This window comes from Polypterus senegalus, chromosome 5 (assembly GCF_016835505.1).
Source record: "Polypterus senegalus isolate Bchr_013 chromosome 5, ASM1683550v1, whole genome shotgun sequence".
NCBI classification, from domain to species: domain Eukaryota; kingdom Metazoa; phylum Chordata; class Cladistia; order Polypteriformes; family Polypteridae; genus Polypterus; species Polypterus senegalus.
The window spans coordinates 92,366,801-92,392,169 of NC_053158.1; positions in this window are offsets into that span (position 1 = coordinate 92,366,801).

Below are 25,369 nucleotides of genomic sequence, written 5' to 3' on the forward strand. Positions count from 1 at the left end.
GCAAATCAAATTCAAAGAATAGATTGATAATTGGTAAGAGTGAAATTACTCTCTGGCTGTTATATTTCTTTTTTTCTACAGGAAGTTGACGTCACTAATATTCAAAAAGCAGTTACGTAGCGGGATGAATAAAGTAGACCTCAAGGAAAAATTTCCAATACTATATATAACCTGGAATATACCTGGTCATTTCTTAAATTAGCTTGTGTTCGCATACTTGCAATACAAGAAGAAGGAATCAGTAGTTGCAGACATTCTGCGGGAAATGGGCTGTGTTCCTACAGGGGCATGTGAGTAAACTTTCCGCATTCTTTATTAATCAGAGAGTGAATTTCATCAGGGAAGCCACAGACACTCTTTTTTCTTGAAAGTCCAAATGAGAACTATTGGACTGTAGCCTGAAGACAATAATTTCAGGGACTATGTATATAGACAGTGGCTAAGAATGTTATTTGTCACAAGTGCAGCTACAAAAAGGGGAAGATGTATAGCTAACTCAGGTATGACATAAAACATATTCCTGAATATGCATATTTTGAAATATAATCCTATAAAGTTTTATCAAAAATCACAGTTAATAAATAATGTTGGATGTTCAGAAGGGAGGAGGATAATGCTTCTTCTTTAATGGCAGAGACAGGGAAAGAGAAAAAAAATATGGGTTGCTCAAAGACGAAGAGGTACAGAAAGTGAAGTTGTAAAGATGACTTGGTAAAAAACAAATAATAGCCCTTGGGCTGTGCAACAGATGTACTGTGTGAAAAAGAAACCTCATTTTCTGTTAATTCACCTCTTCCTTAAAATACGGTAAAATTAGGTGTGTTTGGGAGATGTAGGGAGGAAGATAAGGGATGGTTGGCATTAAATAGCAAGTACATTTAATATTATGCACACTTAACAAACGAGGAAAGCAATATCAAGGCACATTTAAAATGAATATATTTGACTTTATTTGCATTCCTTAAAATGATGGTAAAATATTCCATTAAGCTATCTAGCTTCATTTTCAAAGATATGCTCCTTGTTCAAAGGGAATGCACACAAACATTAATATAATTATGTGTATGGCATTTAACAAACATTAAAATGCATTCACAAATCACATGGAGTTTAATAGTTTATTTCTGGGAGAAACATTTTATATTAGTTTTAGTGACCTGACAGAGCTTTGCTGGTCTTCATTTGGTCAGAATATCTGGACAGGGCTGATAAAACTGAAGTATTTGAACCACTAGGATCTAGCAATCATGATGTAATTACATTTGAAATATTTCAAGGAAATAACAGTTTGCAGCTTCAAAAAAGATAATTAAAATGGAATGAAACATGATCTAGGCATAACAGACTGGGATAAACAGATAATTCCTAAATCAGCTAGGGATGATCTAAACTTACATTGTAAATTCAGCAGTATATGCTGAATGTACAAAATGTCTTTATCCTAGAAATTAGAATTCCATCTGTGGTACATTTTTATTTATATTACTCAATTGTTTATACAAAGACAGATTCTAAAAGGATTTTTCAATCTTTTGGCAATTTTATCAATTTTATTATAATTTGGAAAATAAAGTATAGCAAAGTGACAGTTGAAGGAAAAGCAAAACAGTCACATTATTAAACTAGTTACAAATCATATAATTTTGATGAAAGTATTATTTTTACAGTATTAGGAAGTGTGATGTACCACCATAAATAGGTACTACAGTAAGGGATGTTTGCAAATGCTTTTATTAAACTAAACATAAAGGAAGGGATGATCAGAACATTAATTATCAGATAAAGCTGCAAACTGTTATTTTTTTTTCTCATATGCTGTCTCATATATTATGCTTTAGAAAATAGGCAATCATTATAGGAATGTACTAAAATAAAAAATATTTTACTGATTCAGTGTACTCCTATAACAATATTGTGATTCTGAGAGTGCTGCAGAAAATCTGATTTACAGTCCAAACAAAGTGCCAAGTAAGCAATTTTTTGTTCAATATTTTGTCCGCTGTTAAATCATACAGTGCAAGAAGCATGGAAAATTAATATATGCTTAACATGTGGGCAGTAAGAGCAATGTGCATTAATTAAAGAATTTTTATAACACTTCGTAAACCAAACAAGGCAGTATCTGAATTTTTTTGAATAAACAAGGAAATCCGTGCAAAAATATTCTTGGCTTCTCCAGATTTTAATGAACTTAACTAAAAGGACTTGTCTGCTGCTGAGACAATGCAAAATATTCAATGATTATTGCTCAACTAATGAATGAACACACAGAGTAAAACAATAAGCTTGATTAAACAAAAGCTTAGAGTCTTTGTGCATCTTATTTGAATTTCCTTGTGTAACAGGAGAGGGCACCCTTATGGCTAACTTCAACACACAGATTAATACAAGGAGGGAGGTGTGACCACTAGTTGATGTTGCAGCACCCCAAACCCCAGACACAACCTCACAAACACAAGTCCTGATATAAGTAAAAGGTTTATTAATAATAATACCTTACACAAAGACTTCACAATTGGCCTATACCAAACACAGTTCTTCTTCTCTCTCTTTTGTCCTCTGTCTTCTCCTTCACACCTCCCAGGCAAGCTTTGTCTGCTCTTCACACTCTATCTCCATCTTTCCCGGTGGATCCAGGAGTACTTCCAGTGATAGGGCATAGCCCGTAGAAGGTACTTCTGGGTCAATTGAAAGTCCTATAAAGTAGAGAGTGTAACTCACTGCAGCATCCTTTGGCGGTACCCACAGACCCTAACAGGGCTGCCCCACTTCACAAAAGTTCCCAACATTCTCTGCTGGTATCTGAATGGGTCCTGAAGCCCAGGGATGCTGCCTTCTTGCTGGTCTGGGAGCATATGGCTTTGAAACGGGGCATCCCCTGATCTCTCTGTTACATTGGCCTCCCAGCCAGTTAAGGTTGTGGAACTAACCCCAACCCATATGTGTGTTGTCCTATACAGAGGACATATCCAAACTGTTGTGCTTATTGAATAAAACCGTATTGGAAGGAACAGATAAAAGAGAATACACAAAGTAAACAAAAAACCTAGCTCATTTGTACATACTGTCACACACTGTCCATTGGAGATGGTTTAAAGGCTGTAATATTGTTATTTTTCAGCCAGACCAGGGGTTGGCGCTGTCACCTGACCCTTTCTCCTTTTGTCCCTCCGCAAACCAGCCAAAGAACCTGCCTTTCAATGACATCACCACCAGTCCGGCCCCTGTTGACATCACTTCACGCACCCTCTGATGACATATCCCATACCCAGAACCCATCTTCACGCCATGTCAGTTCTTGCTATTACCTCCCTGGCTCCGCCTTTTCTTCCATTCAGCCATATTTATAGAGAAGTTTTCAGCATGTTAGTCAGTTCTGTTTTGGACTTCTGACTCTAAAGACATGTTTATTGTTTTTGCTGCCTTTCATTTCAAGTATATGGGGTGGCCATCCCCAAGCCTTTTTTAATTTTTTTTCATCCTTATTACACTACCTACATAGCTCTTGACTCTACTCATTAAGCTTAGTGGGTCTCCCACTTGCTCACTGAAAAATATTTAACAAATTAGCACTTACCAGCTTCCCCTCTCTTTCTTCTCTCTGTTTTAAGGTTGATATGGTTTGACCCTAGCTTCTTCTTCCATCCTCTGCGCTATCATCAAAACTTTCCTACTGATTCTTGATACTATTTGCACCCTGTTTTGAGAAAATTTTAATCTGCATGCCATATTCATTTGTGGGATTACAGGTGGGTAAACCTATGGTAAAGGTTTACCAGCCTGCAACCTCCTGAAGCAGACTTTGTCCATTTAGTTGCCATTATAAGGTTTGTTGTTTACTCCTAAAAGGAACAGCATGGTCAGTTTCATCAAGATCAGGAAACATGTAAAGTCTCATTTCGGCTACATGGGAGAGTATTATTATAATTGCTGTTCTTGGTTTAGCATATTCCTTTTTAAAAGGAGACACTGTGTTCATGCCACTTATGTTTCAGTTTAAACTTGAACATAAAATTGGTATGAACTTATCTTTCTCCTGGGATATTCCATGTACTCTTGAGCTTTTTTAAGTGGAATTTATTTACTTAAAATATTGAAATGAAAATATAAAGTTCATGAAAATATTTTATGTCTTGGCACGTCACCATGTTGATTTTCTTCTGGATGCTGCTATTCTAGATACCCTTCTGGGTACTTTTGCTAGCATGGCCACTACCAGGTGTCATCTAGTAGTAGTACAGTGTTTTCAGAAATATGACTATTGGTGGCAGGAAGAGGTTCATCAGGATGTAAGAAGAAGTCTGCAGGGGTTTAACCCATCACTCATGCATTTTAAACCCCGTGAGGGGGGTTGCTCCCATCATTCTTTCCTTCCACCATTCCCACCAGTTGTTCATGTGAGTTTTCCCAATTAGGGGCACAGTATACATATGAAGACATCTTTAATTTTGTGCACCAAGGAGAAGCATTTCTTTCAGTCAGTCTAGTGGGGTGGGGGCGGAGGGAGAGCTTATGGGTGTTATTAATGATTCCCTGGAAGGGTCTGCAAAGAACTGGTGGCAGGCTTGTGGGCACTTCATAAAGAACTGGACTACTGTTTGAGAGCTTTTCTAGAGGGCTTTCACCTTGCAAACTACAAGACCAAAGTTGAGTAAAAACTACTAATAATGGTTCAAGCTCCATCCGAATCAATAATGGATTTTGCTTATAATTATAGGGTTCTATGTCTGAGTTGGCGATTGGGTATGGTGAATTCAGTTAAAGGCTTAGTTAAGTTTGGTTCCAAAATAGAGCTGGACTGGACGTCATTGAAGGTGTATTGGAATAAGGTTTATTCCAGCAAAAAAGACAGTCAAGCTCAGAAGACCTCCAAGGGGAAAAGCAACTGGGACGATGCTGATCTTTCTGTGATACAAGTGAAAACTGCACTCCTAGTTGTACCAGTCCAAGTGATAGAGTGGGAACTGGACACCGGGAGCCACTATACACTCATGAAGAAGAGTTTGTGGCAAAGGTTGGCCTGCATGGGAGAAGGTTTAATTTCAACTACATCTGTCAAGTTTGTCCTGGCATTGAATATCAACTACACTCCACTACCTGGAAGATGGAAACTTATGTCCTGGGAGATCACCACCTGGCCATTTCACTGCTTCTTGGGCTGGATTCTGTTACCACCATCAAAATGAACATACATTTTCTCCCATGGAAGTATTATTCCATCTTGGGATTGCAATACACAGCTTTATATCAAAAGCCCATGAAGATCTCCATTGGGCCTACCTGGGCTTTTATGCTGCTGAAGTTTTAGCATCTGATGGCTCTGTTATGGCCAGCATTTTGAACCAGCCCCCTTGAGGTGAGGCCTCTGTTGCATCAGTAGCAAGAGGTGTGGGCAGAAAGTTAGGATGAACCAATTTTGTCTCCCATGACATTCATAGCATTGACCAGGGGCCTCATGTATAAACGGTGCGTACGCACAGAAATGTTGCATAAGAACTTTTCCACGTTCAAATCGCGATGTATAAAACCTACACTTGGCGTAAAGCCACGCACTTTTCCACGGTACCTCATGCCTTGTCGTACGCAAGTTCTCCGCTCGGTTTTGCAAACTGGCGGCACCCAGCCAAAGCAATGGTACTGTTCTTGTGTGATTACTCATTATTTTCATGACGCGGCTTTATAAATACACAGAAACTAACCGCATATTGTTTATTAGTGTAATGCATCTGATTGTAATTAACTCCTAACAATATAATGGTCCAGGGAACAGCCATAGTATTCCAAATACCATAACTGCTTTAGCGTTGTTACTCTCACTTCTCCTTCTTCTTCTTCTTCTTTCAGCTCCTCCCGTTAGGAGTTGCCACAGCGGATCATCTTTTTCCATATTACTCTCACTGCACGACTCGGAGTATTTATATCACTGTATCTGAGTGTGAATCACAGCAGCAGCTGATTGGAAAGAGAATTATCGGTATACAGCTTTAAGGACACGCTGTCTCAGCCACTGCAAAACGTTTTAAAGCCTTTCCTGTACGGACCTCGCGGTTCAGAAACAGTTTAATCCCAAGAACTTTAAATGCACTCAATCAATTGCTCCTTGTAGAACGGTTTGTACTTATAAGTACAATCACCCCACTGTAAACTTGCACTACAGTTATAATATCTCACAACCTGAGCCACTTTATAAAGCGCGTATTTACATATGATGACAATATCATTTTTAAGGTGAAATGCAGCAAAATATGTTTGTTAAATTATACACATAAAACTTTAACTTCATTTAAATAATCTATATTCTTCACTGGGAGTGTCATGAAGGATAGAATAATTAAACATGTACTACGAAGATATTTCAATGTTCTTTAAACGTTTTGAAGAATCGGCGCTAAGCTTACAGATGGCTTAACGCCTATTACAGAGCTGATTGTATGGCGATCGGTTACTTGGGGAAAGAAAACAAGGACTCTTGGGGCGGCCACGCCAATATATATTGAATATAAAACAGAAAGAGAAAATAACAACACAGCTAAAAACGCAGCGACAAATTTCGACAAAAGATAAATGCTTGTCATGAACACGAGGCTATTGAAACACATGTTTAATAATGTGCTTTAGCTCCTATCATCATGAAAATGACATCACGTATACATCTCAGTATTTTAGTTATTCAGAGAGCTGTAATATCACAAATGTAATGGACTCTGTGTCCAGTTGGAGGAAGAGAGCCAGTTTAAGAAGCAAGTAGTGATTCACACACATAGATCACATACGAGTAGAAGATCAAATACAAAACAAAGCATTTAACGTGCTACTTTAATTACGATGTGATTTGAGAAACTGGTTAATTAAACGATTTTAAGATGAAGTTTATAATGTTCTACTAAATGACAAAATAAACTACGTGATTAAAGTGGAAATGTTGAGATTGAAGTTGACATTTCGTGCTTTTTCCCCACCGTGTGCCTTTTTTCTCTGTACCCTAATAAACTTTCATATGACACTCAGACAGTGGGCTTACAACTCTTCTTTTCACGGCAACTTTGATATGTGACTTCTTTTTATTTCCGGCACTGTGCGATTTTGTGAATGTGAGCTTTCAAGTTTCTCCAACACGCTATGTCACTCGATCAACTTCATTTTGTTGATTATACCACGGTTTATTTGAACAAATAGTATGTTTTTCCTTTGCCTCCACTTGGTATTCGCTGAAATTCTTATATTTTCCCTGTGCTTTTCCCATTGTCTTTTCACAGAAGGCTGCGCTTAAGGGCGATTTATATTGATTTGCATATTCAAAGAGGCATAATTCTGGGAGGATTTGGGGCGTTACATAATGTGCGTGCACGAGCGTTAGTTTTCACGCTGATCGGGATTTATGTAACGGAAGAACGTGGAAGTTGGAGTACGCACAGATTCCTGCATCTGGATTTTTCTGTGCGTAAACACATTTCGGCTTTTGTGCTTACGCCATGTTATAGTGCGAGTTCTACGCACGGCGTTTTACATGAGGCCCCAGGTCCCTATCCACCACCGTGCATAAAGAGTTTTCCCACAGAAGAAAGCTGTCATTAAAGAACATGTGGGCCATTTTGGTAGTGCTCACAAAGAAGCCTGATGGTATCTACCATTTTTGTATGGATTTTCAAGGGCTGAATTTTAAAACCCACTTGCATATACCATGCCCTTTTTGCATGAGATACTGGAGTCAATACATGGGGCTGTTATTTTTTAGCATATTGGACTAGCTCAGTGGGTATTGGAAGGTGCCTATGTGAAAGGGGAGTAAGATGAAGACTGATGTCATAACCCCGGAAGGGCTGTATCATTTTAAGGATATTACTTTTGGTTTAAAGAACACGGGTGCAAGTTTTCAACATCTCATGGAACAGGTTCTGGAGGGGTTACTTGGGGAAATCTGTTTTGTTTATATAGACAGTATCATTTTCTCATTATCTATTGAACAATCTCACTGACCTGAATGCCATCTTTTGAAGAATGTAGCATGCTCGACTGACTCTAAATGTCAAAAAGTCTCTTTTAAGTCAGTCCCAGATCATCTTTCTAGGGCATGTGGTTTCAGCTAAATAGATAGAAGTCATTCCAGAGGAAGGTTTGGGTATTCAAGACTACCCCACACCCACTGACCTTAAGAACCCTCAGGATGGTACCAAAAATTCATACCCTGTTTAGCTTACACTTACACTTTTGAACCAGCTGAGAAAGAAGGACACTCCATGGAAATGGTCTGCTGATGGTCAGGATGCAGTTGAGCAACTCAAGTCCATCTTAAAATCTCCTATCTTGGCCCAAACCAGATCCTCAGCTTACCTTCCAAGTGCAGACCAATACCAGCAACATAGGGCTGGCTCTACTCTGAGCCCCTCCCGGATGACTGAGCTTCTCATTCTCTCTTTAAGGGAAATCCCAGACACCCTGCAGAGGAAACTCATTTCAGCCGCTTGTATTCGCGATCTCGTTCTTTCGGTCACTACCCATAGCTCATGACCATAGGCGAGGGTAGGAGCGTAGATCGACTGGTAAATTGAGAGCTTTGCCTTACGGCTCAGCTCCTTTTTCACCACGACAGACTGATGCAGAGCCCGCATCACTGCGGATGCCACACCGATCCTCCTGTCGATCTCACGCTCCATTCTTCCCTCACTCGTGAACAAGACCCCGAGATACTTGAACTCCTCCACTTGGAGCAGGATCTCTCTCCCAACCCTGAGAGGGCACTCCACCCTCATGGTCCATGGTCTCGGATTTGGAGGTGCTGATTCTCATCCCAACCGCTTCACACTCAGCTGCAAACCGATCCAGAGAAAGCTGAAGATCACGGCCTGATGAAGCAAACAGGACAACATCATCTGCAAAAAGCAGTGACCCAATCCTGAGTCCACCAAACCGGACCCCTTTAACACCCTGGCTGCGCCTAGAAATTCTGTCCATAAAAGTTATGAACAGAATCGGTGACAAAGGGCAGCCATGGTGGAGTCCAACTCTCACTGGAAACAGGCTCGACTTACTGCCAGCAATGCGGACCATGCTCTGACACCGGTTGTACAGGGACCGAACAGCCCTTATCAGGGGGTCCGGTACACCATACTCCCAGAGCACCCCCCACAGGATTCCCCAAGGGACACGGTCGAACGCCTTTTCCAAGTCCACAAAACACATGTAGACTGGTTGGGCAAACTCCCATGCACCCTCCAGGACTCTGCTCAGGGTGAAGAGCTGGCCACTGTTCCGCGACTAGGACGAAAACCACACTGTTCCTCCTGAATCTGAGGTTCGACTATCCGACGGACCCTCCTCTCCAGAACCCCCGAATAGACTTTACCAGGGAGGCTGAGAAGTGTGATCCCTCTGTAGTTGGAACACACCCTCTTCGGTCCCCCTTTTTAAAGAGGGGGACTACCAACCCGGTCTGCCAATCCAGAGGCACTGTTCCCCGATGTCCATGAGATGTTGCAGAGACGTGTCAACCAAGACAGTCCTACAACATCCAGAGCCTTAAGGAACTCTGGGCGTATCTCATCCACCCCCGGGGCCCTGCCACCAAGGAGTTTTTTGACCACCTCGGTGACTTCAGTCCTAGAGATGGAAGAGCCCACCTCAGAGTCCCCAGGCTCTGCTTCCTTATTGGAAGGCATGTTAGTGGGATTGAGGAGGTCTTCGAAGTACTCCCCCCACCGACCCACAACGTCCCGAGTCAAGGTCAGCAGCGCACCATCCCCACCATATACAGTGTTGACACTGCACTGCTTCCCCCTCCTGAGATGCCTGACGGTGGACCAGAATCTCCTCGAAGCCGTCTGAAAGTCGTTCTTCATGGCCTCTCCAAACTCCTCCCATGCCCGAGTTTTTGCCTCAGCAACAACCGAATCCGCATTCCACTTGGCCTGCCGGTACTATCAGCTGCCTCCAGAGACCCACAGGACAAAAAAGTCCTATAGGACTCCTTCTTCAGCTTGATGGCATCTCTCACAACCGGTGTCCACCAATGGGTTCGGGGATTGCCGCCACGACAAGCACCGACCACCTTGCGGCCACAGCTCCGGTCTGCCGCCTCAACAATAGAGGCACGAAACATGGCCCATTCGGACTCAATGTCCCCCACCTCCCTCGGGACATGGTTGAAATCTAGGGTGCCTAGGGTGTCCTGGTGCCAAGTGCACATATGAACACCCTTATGCTTGAACATGGTGTTCGTTATGGACAATCCGTGATGAGCACAGAAGTCCAATAACAAAACACCGCTCAGGTTCAGATTGGGGGGGCCATCACGCCCTTCCAGATCTCACTGTCATTGCCCACGTGAGCATTGAAGTCTCCAAGCAAAACGAGGGAATCCCCAGAAGGTATGCCCTCTAGCACCCCCTCCAGAGACTCCAAAAAGGGTGGATACTCCAAACTGCTGTTCGGCGCATACGCACAAACAACAGTCAGGACCCTTCCCCCCACCCAAAGGCGGAGGGAGGCCACCCTCTCGTCCACCGGGGTAAACCCCAATGCACAGGCTCCGAGTCGGGTGGCAATTAGTATGCCCACACCTGCTCTGCGCCTCTCACCGGGGGCAACTCCAGAGTGGTAGAGAGTCCAGCCCCTCTCAAGGAGATTGGTTCCAGAGTCCAAGCTGTGCGTCGAGGTGAGTCCGACTATATCTAGCCGGAACCTCTCGACCTCGCGCACTAGCTCAGGCTCCTTCCCCTTCAGAGAGGTGACATTCCATGTCCCAAGAGCCAGTTTCTGTAGCCGAGGATCAGACCGCCAAGGTCCCCGCCTTCGGCCACCACCCAACTCACACTGCACCCAACCTCCTTGGCCCCTCCCATAGGTGGTGAGTCCGTGGGGGGGAGGACCCACGTTACCTCTTCGGGCTGTGCCCAGCCGAGCCCCATGGGTGCAGGCCCGGCCACCAGGCGCTCGCCATCGAGCCCCACCTCCAGGCATGGCTCCAGAGGGGGGCCCCGGTGACCCGTGTCCGGGCAAGGGAAAACGTAGTCCATGGTTTTTATTCTTCATTGGAGGTTTTTTGAACCGCTCTTTGTCTCATCCCTCACCTAGGACCAGTTTGCCTTGGGTGGCCCTACCAGGGGCATAAAGCCCCAGACAACATAGCTCCTAGGATCATTGGGACACGCAAACCCCTCCACCACGATAAGGAGACGGTTCAAGGAGGGGGGCTTAGTGGTCCTCCATTCGTAAAAAGGTATGGAGTGACATAAAGGCATGTCAGATTTGTCAGCAATACAAGAACCCATCTGGTAAACCATCAGGGATATCTACAATCTGTTGTTGTGAAGGAACCTGGGGAGATGTTGGGTGTTGAACTAATGTGCCCATTGTCCTCTCACCACCAATAGGAAGACCATCCTGATGGTGATAATAGACTATTTCTCAAAATGGGTGGAGTTATTTCCTTTGAATGGTGCCAAAACCTAGAATATGTTCAATTTTAAAGAATGAGATTTTCACTTGCTGGGGTGTTCGTATGTTCATTGTTTCTTTGATCAGGGACCTCTTTTCGCCAGTTTCTGTGTTGGAAGAATTACACATAGCATGATAAGTCAAAAGGAAATTGACAAATGCTTACCATTCACAGACCAACTTAACTGAGAGAGTAAACAGAACCCTGAAGGTTGTGATGGCATCATATGTTGGAGAGCACCACCGGGATTGGGAAAAGTACCTTCCATAGGTCTGTTTGCTTTGAAACACAGCAGTGCATGAAGCTACTGGGGAGAGAACTGCTCTTATTTTGCTATATAGGCAACTTAAGGTCCACTAGATAGATTAATAGACACAGCTCCTTCCTCAGACTCCAGATCATATAATACTATACATACACTGGAACAGTTAAAACACAGAGTTCAGAAAAGGTTGGTGACATCTACATCCAGACATGCCAGATATAATACCTGTCACAAGAATGTGCACTTTGTGGTGGGAGACCTTGTCTAGGTGAGATCCCACCATCTCTCTGACGCTGCTATACATCAAAATTCTTTGTCAAAGTTGTGTCTAAGTGGATAGGGCCAGTAAAAATTGTTAAAAAGTTCTGAACTGAAAACTACCATATAGAGAAGGGATTAGGAACAGACTCTAAATTAGGTACAGTACATGTTGCTAACATTAAACCCTAATTTGGGCTCCCCATAGCTACAAGTGGTAGGGGGGATTATGTAGCACTGCCACATAAAGTAGTACATGCTAGTAATAATATTGTAGCATATTATATCTCTGTGCTTTGTACTGTACATTGAGTGTTTTTTATGCTGCTAGTCACTACCTTGGTGTGACGATGTAGGTTCTGGCTCCACGCTCCCATCTGATTTTTGGAAGCACTTGAACCCAACACCGTCGATAATGAAACCGAGTGAGCTAGTCAGTGAAGGCAAATAAACAATTGAGCAAGGGGTGGTGCAAAAAGTGAATAGTGCTTTTATTTAAAATTGTCCATCAAAACAAAACAGTGTTCATAAATAGTGCAGTAGTTTCAAAGTTCTTCATTAATAATCCAATAAAAGAACGTGGAGGTTAAAATCAATAAATAGAAAAAAACAATCCTTTAAAACCAGAGGTTAAAATCTTCTCATGGAAGCAGTCTTTAAAACAACAACAAATCCGGTGCATCGTTTCTATTAGCGTCTCACCTGCTTATCCCGTTTGGGCTTAGCAGCAGGCAAGACGCTCTCTGCAGCTGCCCTCCTCTTACACACACGCGAGACTGGAGACCTCCCGATCCCTGGCTTCGGTTTGGCTCTCATCCCAGTCCCCGAGACTTGATGTCCACCAATGACCAGGACGCACACATTGGGGACTCCACCACCAAGCCTCCCTACTTCCGCTGCCTTTCCGCGGCCCTCTGCGGCTCGTCGCTTTCACCTGGTCACTCCCGCTACCTGGTCGCTCAGCGGGAGCAACATCAACTCAAACGCCTGGGTGTCGGCCTAACACCTAGCTTCCTCACAGCTGCCCTCGAGCGCTCGATCGCGCGCTCACCACACGCACGCACCGCCTGCTTCCTCGCTCCCTGTAACCTCCGTCCTCTCTTTTCCTTTCTTTCCTGATCTTGTTCTTTTTTCATCCCCCATCTCCTCCACAACCGACTCACGCTTCTTTTTAAATGACAAAGGCCACAGCAGCTGCAGCATTAGCCACGGGACAATCACGAATGTGGGCAGTTCCTCACCTGTGCACTAGGTGAGAAACGCCCACCCTACGGATCATCCCGCGGCCCACTATGGCCCAACGTCCCCTCGCTAAGCCACGATCATTTATTTAAAACGAATGGCTTTTGCACAACGAGCTGTGGACCCGCTATACCACACTTGGGTTCCACACATTTAAATTCAGATGGGGAAGCTTTTCACAGAACAGGAGTATAGGCCGCAAGGCGACGATTGACAGCATCGCCCATTCGTTGGGGGTATCTTAAAGTGTCTTTCAGAACCTGTTCCGGACATTAACCAATGACGGGCCTGACTGCCAAAACTATAAAGGGGAGAAGGGAGTAATCCGGAGAAATGGCTGATCAACATAGTAGCTGCAGTTAAAGAAAAGAAAGAAAACACAGATTCTATCAATGTTAATCAAAAAATGTAGAAACAACCCAACCGCTGTTGGCATGAATGAAGTTGGTGAAGTGGCCACCTGCGTGTCTTTTTAAAACCATCCTTACACCCTGGCTAGCCAATTTTTAGAAGGTGAGATTTGAACTTTTTCTGCTTTTAGGATAGCACCATATTTAAATATTCCTTTGTTCACAAAATCTGCCTTTCATCTTCCAACATTCTGCTCACCCCACACGGACAATATAATGTTGGACAATAGTGTCTTGGCTGTTTTGGAGATAAGTCTGTCTCAATTGTTATAAAGACAAGTATTAAATGAAAACTCTACAAGAACCATGTTTGTGGCATTAGATTCAACATCAGAGCATTAGATTCAAGCCAAGTCTGCTCAATCAATGAGGTTAAAGCACAACCCAGTGCACCATCCTGATGTCTATCTATTACTGTAGTAGTTATTATAAAGTAAATCTTGTTTTGCTCATGGTTGTTTTTTGTTATTGTTTTGTTTATGTTCTATGTGGTACCTCTTAATAACAATGTTAATGTGTGGCTCAATTACAAGCACTATAATTGTCTATCCTTTGTGATAGTTAGAAACAAAGCAAGCTTCTATTTCTACAATTATGCTTTCTCAACCAACTCAGCCCTGGTAAACAAACAAATGGCTTGTTGCAGGCATCAGGGAGGAGACATGCTGTTATCAGAATCAGTAAAGACAGCTGATGTTCTTTAGATACCTTATAATTGTGTACCATCAAAGAAAACATTTGGCTTATTTTACTGATTGTTTTCTTGAGTTGCAGTTGCCTCCTTTCCAAGGAAGCAGGATTGATTATGTGTACTGCAGCAACTCTGAATGTAAGTTGCTCTTAGAAAGATGATGTGTAATTTTCTCCAGGACTCACTGGTTAAATGCTTTCTGACAGCTGAGCTTGCACGGTGCACATACAGTATGTGCTTGCACTCCGGTCATGGATCCTACTTGACAACAATACCATCCTAGTAAATGCTAAAGGACTGGCTGGTGAACAATGAGTGTTTTATTCATTACCCATGCTATATATTTAGCTGTTATTCTGTATAGCACTTATTTAAGGTATGGCCAATATTTACACTTCTTTAATAAATAGCTTTTTATTTACTGAAGGCAAATGTAAGTATGAAAGCTACTGTCCATGTGATATACAGACTATAAAACTAAATATAAACTGAATATTTAGGATAATTAAACTATGTAACTAACACCAAAAATATACTGCATGTAAAACTTGGCTACACGTCTTAAATCCTTCAAGTATAACTGTCATATTTCATCCAGGGTTTCTGTCCAGGCTGGGGTTCAAAGTAATGTTTCTTGTTGCTTTTGTTCATCTGTGTGCTATTTATCTATGTTAATGTTATATTTTTATTTATTATCAGCTTCATTTCCAATGCCTGTGGTAAATTCCTTGTGTTTTGTAGGTGGCTCACCAAGAGATGGGACCACCTGGCAATCACTGCCAGGAACTGAACCTCCGCTCTAGAAATATGGAGGGTTCCAATAGTTTGTGGTGGCTCATTTTGAATGCGCTAGGGAGTGAAGTGTTTACTTGTGTTTTGCCATACTTTGTACCTTTTGTGATTATTTGATTTTTTAACCTGTGCTCTGTTTTTGACTTTGTTTTGGTTTCTGTATTGTAATTGTGTTTGCCTTGCATTGCCTTGCCTTCTTGGGCAATTCCTTTGTACTCTGTAAAACTTCTTTTGTTACAGAACATTTTTCTTAAAAATACACCTTTTACTGTATAAAGATTTTAATAGAAATTTAGACTAGACTTTTTGTGTCTAGCCGGGGTTTTGACGGTAAGTCCCCCCAGTGGGCAATTTTGAAAGTATTTAAAAAACGTATGTGCTTTTCAGACTCTCAGTTCACAACATAAACTATTAGGATAACATAATATTTGGTAACACTTTATGCTAGTAATTGTGAAATTATTTAATGTTTTTGAAAACATGCAAACATGTTTTCAATGTATGAACTGAACCAGACTGAATTTGGAACAGCAATGAAATCTGGCACACTGAACAAGCTATTTATAATAAATGTGTATTGACTGAAGCTTTTACTTCAGTGCTTAATGAATATCAGTCAAAACCTGTTGAAAAAAAAAATCTGTATTCTAAGTAGGCCAAGCTATTCAGAAAAGATCTGCTTTGTAAACTACCTCAAAGTGTTTGTTATTGATATAATGACTCACATGCCTGATAAAACAGTGTTCTGTTTTAACTGCTGTCAGGCCCCTTAAACAGAGATAATGAAACAATTCACAGGTATTAAACTCATTCAGGATCTGCCTCATACTTTAAAAGATGATGAATTGTCACTGCTTTATACACTAAACCCAGATCATATTCACTATGAAAACCTAAGTATCATATATATGAATGTTATTTTCCAGAGTAACCTTGGACAGACTATATTACTAAGTGTAAAATAAATAAATAAAATAATATTACAACTGCTTATATACTGCAGTCTATCTATCTATTATCTATCTATCAAACTGCATAACATGAATGGAGCTAAATGTGCTTTACAAAAAAATACAATATCAATATAAATTTATAAAGAAATACAAGTATTTGTCTATGAGTGCAATGCCATTAGTTTGTTTTTAACAATAACTTAAGAAGACAAAACCTAGAGAAAATAAACCCTTTGGGGCTCACTGTTGTCAGTGGTCCAAGAAGACAAAGATTTGTCAATCTATGTCTAATGGCCACATCGAGGCTCCTGGGCATTCCACAGTTACAATTTCCAAGTCAATATCAGTCATTAAATCATAGAGCTATGATGATGATGTAGCTGCTATAGAGGAAAGAAAGTGTTTTACAACTAATATAAATGATAACTGTCAGAAGATTTATTACACATTTAAACGCTACAAAATAGTGCCGGTGTACTAAATAATACTACCTGAGGCAAGGCATATTTTTGCTGTTTGCCCCACACCCCCATCCATTTATCTAATTATTCGGTGAGTCAATACACATAATCCACTTACAATATGTATCATAATACAGGTTTTATAATAAAACACTCCCATGAAGACTGTACATCCTTGGAAAAGCAGGCAATATAACAAATATTATTTTTGGAAAATATATAAAAAAGAATAGGAAAAAAATCAATAAAACTCACAAGGTAGACAATAAATACAATACAAATGTATAAATTCTTCATTTCTTCCATTTGCACAAAATATATATTTTTATTAAGCTTTGCAATGACAAAGTAAAATGCAAAACGAAACTTGGCTGTTTCGCTCATCCTGCATGCTTCTCTAAATACATTGGCAGTTTCAAAAGTCTGTCCTGCAAGCTGGTGCTGGCAATTTCTAATTAAAAAATTAGAAATTTAAGAGACATTTATCAGACATGGTACATTGTCACTGACACCTTAATAAGATTCCATAAAATAAAAAATTACATAGTGAGTATGTACATAGTACAATATGTGAAATGTCAGGGAAATGAGTGATATGCTTCATAGCTGTATCACTTGACAATAATATGAAATCTATGTCAAAGTTAACGTACTGTATGTACAATGTACTACCTTTACCTAAGGCTACAAAATGTCAACAAAAGTTCAGAAGAAATATTTTCATGACCAAATAGTGAACTTTGTGAGCTGGAATGTCAATGATCTCAATCTCGAATTAATGAGAAAGAAAGTACTCTTGCACTTAAAAAGTCAAGATAGTATTTTTACAGGGGACTCACCTATTAAGCAAGGACCAATTTCGGTTGCAAAGAGAGTAGTCTGGCCAAATTGTTCACTCTAACAATACAAAGAAAACCAGGGGTGTGGGAATCTTAATATACAAAACTATCCCATTTGTAGTGTCAGATGCAATAGCTGATTCTGAAGGGTAATATGTCATAGTGATTGGCAGTTTATCTAATACTGAAAGAAATTTGATTTATATACAGTATATGCACCTAACATGGATGATAGATGTAAGCATCTATCCCTAATGTGAAAACTCCACAATGGCCAGGCACTTTAATTGTGTTTTAAATCCAGACCTGGACATCTAATACTGCAAAAATAATTACACAGTTTGTAATGGATCATAACATGACCCATTGAGGTTCTTAAATCCTAACCTAAGAGCATACTCCTTTTTCTCACCCGTATATCATTGTTATTCAAGAACTGATTATTTCCTCATAGATTATCATTTTTTGCCCTGAATCAAATCTTGTAAGTATGACACTATTGTTGTCTCTGACCATGTCCCTATGATCATGGAGCTTAAATTACAGCATCCTACACACTCGTCTTGTAGCTGCCGTCTTAAACCCCTGTCAATAGCTGAAGAGAATTGTGCAGAAATTATAATATTATAATATAAGGCATTTTTAAGATGGCAGATTATTTCATATCTTTTTCATAAAAACAAACTGGAAACCAAGAAGGCATCTGAGTTAATCAGCGAAATTAAGAGAATAGATTTTGAAAAGTCAGGACTCCAAATGAGGCATTCTATAGGAAAAAAACAGATTTTGCAATCAAAATTTAACTTCATGACTACTAAAGAAACAGAATAACTTATTTTTAAATTGTGATGTTGTTATTATGAACACAGAGAAAAAGCCAAACAAATCCACAAGCAGGAAGTCTGTAATGCAATAACAGCATTTAATAACAAAGGCGGAGATAAAATTATTGAGCATAAAAATATAACTGACACATTTGAGAGTATTATAAGACCTTATATTCTATTCGGTCTAAAGAGGATACCATCTAATGAGTTTCTTCATTTATTAGAGATACCACTGCTAGATACTCGTAGTGCTGTGGAACTGGATAAACCTCTGACACTTTCAGAATTACTAGATACTATAGACTCAGTTTAAAGTGGGAAAGAAGCTGGCCCTGATGGCTACAAAGTAGAATTTTATAAAATAAATTCTCAAATAAGTTAGCTCCACTATTATTAGCAATGTCTACAGAAGCTAAAGACAAACAAATTCTACCTTAAACTTTTTGCCAAGCATTAATTACAAACAAAATGTGCATCAGACGGACCAATCTCTCTTTTGAATAACAATGTTAACATACTTTCTAATGTTCAATGATTGAGAAAGTACTTCCTTCTGTAATATCACAAGAACAAACAGGATTTATTAAAGGCAGACATCCATCCATCCATTTTCTAACCCGCTGAATCCGAATACAGGGTCACGGGGGTCTGCTGGAGCCAATCCCAGCCAACACAGGGCACAAGGCAGGAACCAATCCTGGGCAGGGTGCCAACCCACCGCAGGACACACACAAACACACCCACACACCAAGCACACACTAGGGCCAATTTAGAATCGCCAATCCACCTAACCTGCATGTCTTTGGACTGTGGGAGGAAACCGGAGCGCCCGGAGGAAACCCACGCAGACAAGAGGAGAACATGCAAACTCCACGCAGGGAGGACCTGGGAAGCGAACCCAGGTCTCCTAGCTGCTAATCTTTGACATTTGTTTAATATAATATATTCACCCATTATATCTAACACTGTTATCTTTAGATGCAGAAAAAGCATTTGATATTGGCGAATGGGACTACCATATTGCACAAATTCGGTTTCAGCCCAAACATATGTGCATGGATCAAACTATTATATACTAGTCCAGAAGCCTCAGTTTGTATAGACAACATTATTTCAGATAACTTCAAACTAGAATATGGGATTCGTCCATTTTCACCTTTGCTCTTCGTAATCACCATTAAACCTGTTGGTTGTATACTTTCGAAAATCATCAGAAATAAAGGGGATTTTCAGAGAAGGACTTGAATAGAAAATATCACTATATGCAAATGATATGATACTGTACATATCAGACCCACAAAATTCTGCTCCAGCAGTCCTAAAAGCATTAGCAGATTTCAAAATATATTTAGACTTAAAATCAATTTGAATAAAAGCGTGCTTTTTCCTGTGAATTCTGTAGCATGTAATATCCGACTGGACACCTTCCCATTTATCTCAGCAGATCAGTTTAAATATATAGGGGTACATATAACAAGTAAATGTAAAGCTCTTTATCAACAAATGTTTGCCATCTGTTGGAAAAAATTAAACAAGATGTGACTAGATGGTCTACCCTCCACCTTACATTAGCAGGGAGAATCAACATTGTTAAGATGACCATTCTTGCCAAGCTTCTCTATCTATTTCAGACCATCCTCAAATACATTAACAATTCATTTTTTAAGAAATTAAACTCAATCATAAGCTCATCTATTTGGATTTTAAAAGATCAATTCATCCAAAGGACGACTCTACAATGAGAAAGGCGTATGGCAATACCCAACTTTCAATTTTATTACTGAATAGCAAATATACACGCTATAAAGACTTGAACATAGTCACAAATTAATGAATATCCACAAGCCTGGTTTGCAATAGAAATAAAATCTTGCAGTACTTCTTTGTATTCCCTGCTCTGTGCCCCAGTTAATAAAACTACCATCATTACACTAAAAATTAAATTACTCTTCATTCTCTCAGAATATGGAACCAATCTAGGAAGCACTTTATAGATAGTGTCTTTGCATCCTATGACCAATTATGCTTCAAATACAATTTCTTTTCAACACATGTCCTTCACTACTTTTAAGCTAGAAACTTTGCTAAACAGAACACGCCCAATTTTTCCTCACATGCTACCTTGTTCTATTCCAGATGAATTATTGATCAGTCTTGATGACTCAGATAGCATTTGTACAATTTACAAAAATATTTTAAAGTCTCTTTCTTTCAAAGCCCCCAGAGTACACTGGGGAAAGGATCTGTCACTCAATATTTCAGAAAAAGAGTGGAAGACAGCCATACACAGAATATATTTGAGCTCTGCATGTGCAAAGCATTCAGCCATTCAACTTAAACTTTTTTATTGAGCGCATTTATCCCATTTAAAATTGTCCAAAATATTTTCAAGGGAAGATTCAACCTATGAACATTGCAATCTAGCTCCAGCCTCAGTGGGCCATGTGTTCTGGGTGTGCACCAAATTAGCAACATTTTGGACAAAAATCTTTGCATGCCTATCATACAGCATTGATATCACAATCACTCCCAAGCCTTTAACAGCTATGTTTGGTGTACTTCCAGATGGCCTTAAAGTGAAGAAGGACAAACAAACTACGTATAATTGCCTTTACTACACTACTAGCACATAGACTTATCTTGTTAATCTGGAAGAATTTCACCCCACCACTCTTAAGTCAGTGGGTAACCAATGTTCTTTACTATTTGAAATTGGAAAAAATCTAATTCTCACTTACAGAATCTGTTCAAAACTTTTTAAAAATATGGCAGGATCTCATCAATAACATTTTAGAATAAGCTTCCATTTCAGGGAAAATGTTACCCTTCTTTTCTTGCTCCTTTTATAGCGTAGCTTCAGTGGCTGGCTTCTCTCTCTTTTTCTTGTTTGTTAAATTTGTCTTGACTATATGGAATGTTATTTGTTTCTAATTAATATCAATAAAAATATAAAAAAGAGAGAACTGAACATCAATATAGACATGTAGCTTTGAACTATGCTTAATGATTAATTTGTATGTTGTAATTAGTGCAGCAACATAAGATACAGGTAGACACACACCTAGACCACTGCAGTTACTTGACTCTATGCATTTAAGAACTGCTTTTGTCTTTTATGATATATTTTGTCATTTTGACTATTGCATCACTACAGTATATTGCACAACTTCAGGAAACAGAGTTTAGATAAGTATTTTGGCCTATTTATATACCTTGTATTAAAAGCACTACAGCTACTGTATATTCTGGCATGGCGCACTTGCATTTCCAGTTAGATTGTAATGTTAACTTCCTTTAGTTATGCAGTGAGCAGGTGGATGCAGAGTAGCATTGTCCGTGCTTCTGTACTGGTAAGACACATGGCTGATTCTGATGTTTTGAGTACTAAAACCTTCTTTTTCTATGGGTCTTTGTTATCAGCTATCGAAATGTCAGTCCTTTTCACCGCCTTCAGGTGGGTTATGACACATTCACTTTAAAAGCATATTTTACAATTAATATTTTCATGAAATTAATTTCTAATTCTTTCATCCTTGCATTGACTCCTACTGTACATTGTCATCATAATAGTGGTTTCAGTTTTGTTTTTTAGATTTTTGAATTAGGGATGCACATTGTGTTTTATAGTATGAGTAGCCAATCCAGCTACTGTATACTAAACAAACTAATACAAAATAATTTCAGTATGTGAGTATTGGAGTCAACATTTTTGAACAAGAGCTAGTAATACTTATGAAAAATCTGTTTGCATATGTAAAGTGTTCCTATTTTTTGGTGTGTAAATTAAAAGCTGCCTCTCCCATCCATTTTTGCTTGGTTCTAGGTATGTTGGAAAGGCCAGCACTTACAGATTTGAGAGAATAATTTGGAGCATACAGAAGCAGGTTTTCAAAATATTGTGTGAAGGCCTCAGACTTTGCATGTAATTAGAAGTATTATAAAATCAATCCTAAAAGACATTGAAAGCAAGAAAAATGAGCATAATAATAATAATACATTTTATTTATTCATAGGTGCCTTTCTAAACACTCAAGGACCCCAAACAATAGATATAAATCATATTATAAACAAAAACAAAAAATACAAGGAAATATAAAAAAAAAGTTAAAAACAGCCAGAGCAATTATAATCAAAGATGGAAAGCAGTCTTAAACAGATGAGTTTTAGATTTGAAAAGTGAAAATGAAGCAATATTTCTAAACTCAGATGGTAATGAGTCCCAGAGCTGGGGAGCAGAGCAACAGAATGCTCTGTTCCCCATAGTGGTAAGATGGGTGAAGGGGACAGTCAAGTGAATGGAGGAAGAAGATCTAAGGGTGCGGAAGGAAATGGCAACATGGAGGAGGTTGGACAGATATGGAGGGGCAAGGTTGTGGATAGTCTTGAATGTTAAGAGGAGAATTTTGAAGTCAATGTTGTACTAAACTGGAAGCTAGAGAAGCTGATGCAAGACATGGGTGATATGGTGAATAGAGGGAGTTCTAGTAATGATGCGGGCAGCTGAATTGTGGACCAGTTGAAGATTATAGATGGATTTTCAAGAAAGACCAAAGAAGAGGGAATTGCAATACTCCAGGCAAGAAGTGACAAGGCTATGAACAAGGATATCAGTGGTGTGGGGAGTGAGGGAGGGAAAAATACGATTAATGTTACACAGGTGGAAATATGCAGACCGGGGGATGTTATTGATGAGGGACTGAAAAGATAGAGTACTGTCAAGGATGACACCCAGACTGCTGAGGAAGGGGAAACAGAGGAGTTATCAATAACAAATAAAAAATTATCTGTTTTGTACAGATTATTATGAGATAAATGGGAATTAAGTTGAATAGCTACTATTTTTTTAAGAATTTTGGAGATGAAGGGTAGGTTAGAAATAGGACGAAAATTACTAAAATAAGTAGGATTGGGACTAGGTTTTTTCAGTATTGGGGTTATTACAGCAGTTTTGAAAGATGAAGGAACAGTTCCAGTAGTGAGAGAGGAGTGAATTATAGCAGAAATAAGAGGAACCAAAGAAGGGAAGCAGGCTTTAACCACAACTGTGGGAAGAGGATCCAACTGACAAGTGGATGGCTTAGACTTAACGGACAAGATCTGAGATCTCTGAGAAAGTAGGAAGCTGGAAGGGGGAAAATGAGTGAGTAGGTGGATGAAATTCAAATGAATTACTGGAGGAGTTTGTACCGAGATGCTGGTGTATCCTCTGGATTTTTTCATTAAAGAAGGACGTAAGGGAATTACAAAAAGCACTTGAATAAATGTGAGATGGTAGAGAGTCTGCGGGTTGTGTGATTATTAAGCAGTGAGAACTGTGACTTGGTGTTACCTTTATTGGAATAAATTATGTGAGAATAATAGTAATATTTGGTTTGAGCAATATAGTCCTTGTAATAAAGTATATGGTTTTATGCATCTCTTTTTAATGGAGTTAAGAATACCTTAGAGTCCAGCGTTATAGTGTGAGACCAGGGGCCTCATGTATAAACGGTGCGTACGCACAGAAATGTTGCGTAAGAACTTTTCCACGTTCAAATCGCGATGTATAAAACCTACACTTGGTGTAAAGCCACGCACTTTTCCACGGTACCTCATGCCTTGTCGTACGCAAGTTCTCCGCTCGGTTTTGCAAACTGGCGGCACCCAGCGTCAAAGCAATGGTACTGTTCTTGTGTGATTACTCATTATTTTCATGACGCGGCTTTATAAATACACAGAAACTAACCGCATATTGTTTATTAGTGTAATGCATCTGATTGTAATTAACTCGTAACAATATAATGGTCCAGGGAACAGCCATAGTATTCCAAATGCCATAACTGCTTTAGCGTTGTTACTCTCACTTCTTCTTCTTCTTCTTCTTCTTTCAGCTCCTCCCGTTAGGAGTTGCCACAGCGGATCATCTTTTTCCATATTTCTCTCACTGCACCACTCGGAGTATTTATATCACTGTATCTGAGTGTGAATCACAGCAGCAGCTGATCGGAAAGAGAATTATCGGTATACGGCATTAAGCACACGCTGTCTCTGCCACGGCAAAACGTTTCAAAGCCTTTCCTGTACGGACCTCGTGGTTCAAAACAGTTTAATCCCAAGAACTTTAAATGCAGCCAATCAAGTGCTCCTTGTAGAACTGTTTGTACTTATAAGTACAATCACCCCACTGTAAACTTGCACTATAGTTATAATATCGCACAACCTGAGCCACTTTATAAAGCACGTATTTACATATGATGACGATATCATTTTAAGGTGAAATGCAGCAAAATATGTTTGTTAAATTATACAGATAAAACTTTAACTTCATTTAAATAATCTATATTCTTCACTGGGAGTGTCGTGAAGGATAGAATAATTAAACATGTACTACGAAGATATTTCAATGTTCTTTAAACGTTTTGAAGAATCAGCGCTAAGCTTACAGATGGCTTAACTTCTATTACAGAGCTGATTGTATGGCGATCGGTTACTTGGGGAAAGAAAAGCACTGACTGCAGTGACGGCCATGCCAATATATATTGAATATAAAACAGAAAGATAAAATAACAACACAGCTAAAAACGCAGCGACAAATTTCGGCAAAAGTTAAATGCTTGTGTCATGAGCACGCGGCGGCTAGTGTCTGCAACATACGTGGCCATCCACCGTGCATGACATTGGCGGCGAAGGAGCCACCGATTCTTCCTCTGCCCAGTGCCACCACAAGCTTAGAGCCGCCCTGAGTACTGCTGCAATAAATTATTTCATCGAAGTGAAACATGTTTAATAACGTGCTTTAACTCCTATCATCATGAAAATGACATCACGTATACATCTCAGTATTTTAGTTATTCAGAGAGCTGTAATATCACGAATGTAATGGACTCTGTGTCCAGTTGGAGGAAGAGAGCCGGTTTAAGAAGCAAGTAGTGATTCACACACATAGAGCACATAGAAAATCAAATACAAAACAAAGCATTTAACGTGCTACTTTAATTACGATGTGATTTTAGAAACTGGTTAATTAAACAATTTTAAGATGAATTTTATGATGTTCTACTTTAATGACAAAATAAACTACGTGATTAAAGTGGAAATGTTGAGATTGAAGTTGACATTTCGTGCTTTTTCCCCACCGTGTGGCTTTTTTCTCTGTACCCTAATAAGCTTTCATATGACACTCAGACAGTGGGCTTACAACTCGGCTTTCCACGGCGA